Raw genomic sequence first — 2,755 nt, 5'->3', positions numbered from 1 at the left:
CCCGGGTCCGCTTACCTCGGACAGGAAGGTCTGGGCGGACTTCTGGGCGCCCACGTGCAGCAGGTATTCGTACACGTACAGCGCCAGCCTGCGGGTCGGGCGGTAGGTCAGGGTCCTGGGCCGGGCCCCAACCCGGCCTCGAGCCCCTCTGCGGTCGCCGCTGTATCCCTATCACTCACAGAAGATGGCTTCCAGCCTGGCCAACTCCTACATACCCATCAACACCCAACCTGTGCACCCCACACACCCGCGCGACTTAGGGCCGTTTGGTCCGCTTCCGCACTCCCTTGCAGTCTGACCCTGCGGAGCTTACCAACGCTGTGACCCCAGAGTGGCCTTGCCCAGGGGTGTCCTATGCGGAGGGTACATCAGCTGACCACCCTGGCGTCCCTACACTGCGGCCTCAATCTTGGGGTTATCATATAAACTCCAGTCGGTTCCAGGAACCAGGGGGCAGGCCCACGCGTGGAGGCCAAAATGCCCCGCCCCAACATCCCTGTGCCCCCACAGCCTCTGAGGACTCTGGAAGCCCCTACTTCCCCGAGAACAAGGGGGAACAAGGGGAACCTCCCTGCCCAGCCAGGCTGCCTAGTGCTCCCCTCTGTGCCCTCGCCAGGCAGACGATTGCACCCCCTGTGACAGGGGCAGAGCGGCTCCACCCCTCGCTCTCACAACCCAGACAGCCCGAGGGTCCCGGCTCCATGCCTGCGGGCCTCAGTCCCTCTCCTGGCTCAGGGCCCGGTCCTAAAGTAACCCCTGGGCTAGACCACCGGGCCCCAGCTGCAGCCCGCCCCACCCGGGTGAGGTGTGGGGACCCTGCCCTGGGCTGCCTCCTCACCCCCGAGGGACACACTACCAGTCAGGCTCAGGTTCACCGCAGCTGGTGGGGCAGCTGCCAGGGCCGAGGGGGACAGCAAGTCGGGGTGGCTCCCTTGCTATGAGGGCAGGGGCAGTAAGGGGACACCGAGGGCAGCTGTGGTGACAGGGCCTGTGCAGACCCAGCGCCCCAGAGATGTGGCTCTCTGGGTTCCAGGGCTGCTCCTGGCAAAGGTGACCCTGGCTCCCCAGCCACCTCCCGCAGAAGGCCCAGAGCCCCCTTCCTCCCAGCTGCACCCCACACCACCAAATCTCCCAACTGATAGAGTAAACAAAGCTTGACAGGTGTCCACCTACGGTCCCAGCAAGTGGGGACACAAGAGACGGAGGCTGAGGCAGGAAGATCTCATGACCCCAGAAGGTCAAGGCCAGCTTGGGGCACATGGTGAGACCCAGAGTAGTAAAGACCTCTTCTATGCCTGGTGTGGTGGTGCACGCCTGTAATCCCAGCACTCGGGAGGCTGAGGCAGGAGGATTGCTGTGAGTTCTAGACCAGCCTGGGCTACATACTGAGTTCCAGGTCAGTCTCAACTACACAGTGAGACCCTGTCTCAAAAAAAGAAAAAAAAAAAAAGAAAAAAACAAGACCTCTTCTGACACAAGCCCTGCCCCCACCCAACACCTCGCTGCCCTGGGCTTTCCGGTCACCATGGGGTCCTTTCTGGGGGCAGCTGCCAGGTGCCATCCCAGGGGGATGAATGCTAAGGCCCCTCCTGGTCTGCAGGCTCCAGGCAGGGAGGTGGGTCCAGAATCTGGGCGTGTAACCCTCTTCACCCCACTTCCCAGAAGAGGAAACCGAGGCCCAGAGACAGGAAGCGGCTCAGCCAACAGCAGGCGTTTCCTGAGAGTCAGGGGCTGCAGTGTGGGTGCCCGGTCTGTGTCTCTCCCAGTCCCCAAACCCCTAAAGCAGGCTGTCCACAGCTCAGGTGAAGAAACTGAGGCAGGGTCACCAGGGGACTGGCCCGCATCTCCGGTGTTCCCTGGGGCCCCCTGCCAGGCAAGTGGGGGTGATGGCCTTCTGGGGTCCTCCTGACCTCTCCACCCACCCAAAGCCACATCTTCCAGGGACCCAAGTCTGCTGTCTGCACACTGCGCCCTCTGCTTCCTAACGGACCCCTCACCATCCGTGTCTCTCAGGACCTATGTATGACCAGGGCTGGCCAGCCACAGGGACAGCGACTTGGCCTCCCCTGTGCCAAGCATGTGCCCCCGAGCGGCACCCCGGCCCAGGTGCCCTTCCCACGCAGCCTGGCACAGGTCTGCTGAGCACAGTAGCCCCCACTTGCAGGCAGTCACCTCCAGACACAGGAGCTGACAGGGACACAGACAGGACAGGCTGGCGAGAGTGGGGTGACCAGGCCAGACACCCCCTGCTTCCAACCTGGGCAGCCAGTGTCACTGGCAGCCTTCCACGGCCCCCTGGTGACCCCCGCTCCTTTCTATTCTGGAGGACAGATCCACACAGCAGATCCACGCTTCTGGGACCCCCGCAGTCTGCCAGCCACCAGGCCCTGCACTCGGGCAAACCCTAAGGTGTCCTTGTTCTGGGGCTGTCACGACTCCAGGCACCTTCAAACGTTCCCCCCCCTCCCGTTTCCCACGGAAGGAAATCGGATCAGGCCAGGGGCGTTCCCTCCATCACAGCCACGGGGCAGGGACAGCAGGGCCAGACTGCAGGCGCACCCCTGCTTCAGGGGACTCGGGGAGACTCCCCCCACTTCCTCCGTCTCCAGGGTTTATGCCCTCAGGGACCCGCCCTGCACCGCACGACCCGTGCCCAGAACCAGAAGGCGCTGGGCGCGCATCCGCGGGAGGGGGGACTCGACCCGTGACCCAAGACTGCGAGCCGGCGGCCTTTCCGGGGCGCTAGTGGGCGCCA

General features: G+C 64.0%; 1 protein-coding gene across 2 annotated transcripts in view; it reads left to right on the top strand.

Moving 5' to 3' along the window:
* Positions 1–2,755, top strand: part of Lrrc25 (leucine rich repeat containing 25) — an 18,932-nt gene that overhangs the window by 4,467 nt on the left and 11,710 nt on the right. The window lies entirely within an intron of this gene.

This window comes from Fukomys damarensis, unplaced genomic scaffold (genome assembly GCF_012274545.1).
Source record: "Fukomys damarensis isolate Sample0158 unplaced genomic scaffold, DMR_v1.0_HiC HiC_scaffold_37, whole genome shotgun sequence".
Taxonomy (NCBI): Eukaryota; Metazoa; Chordata; class Mammalia; order Rodentia; family Bathyergidae; genus Fukomys; species Fukomys damarensis.
Note: the sequence above shows the minus strand (reverse complement) of the source record. Positions and strands in the feature narration are given on the sequence as shown.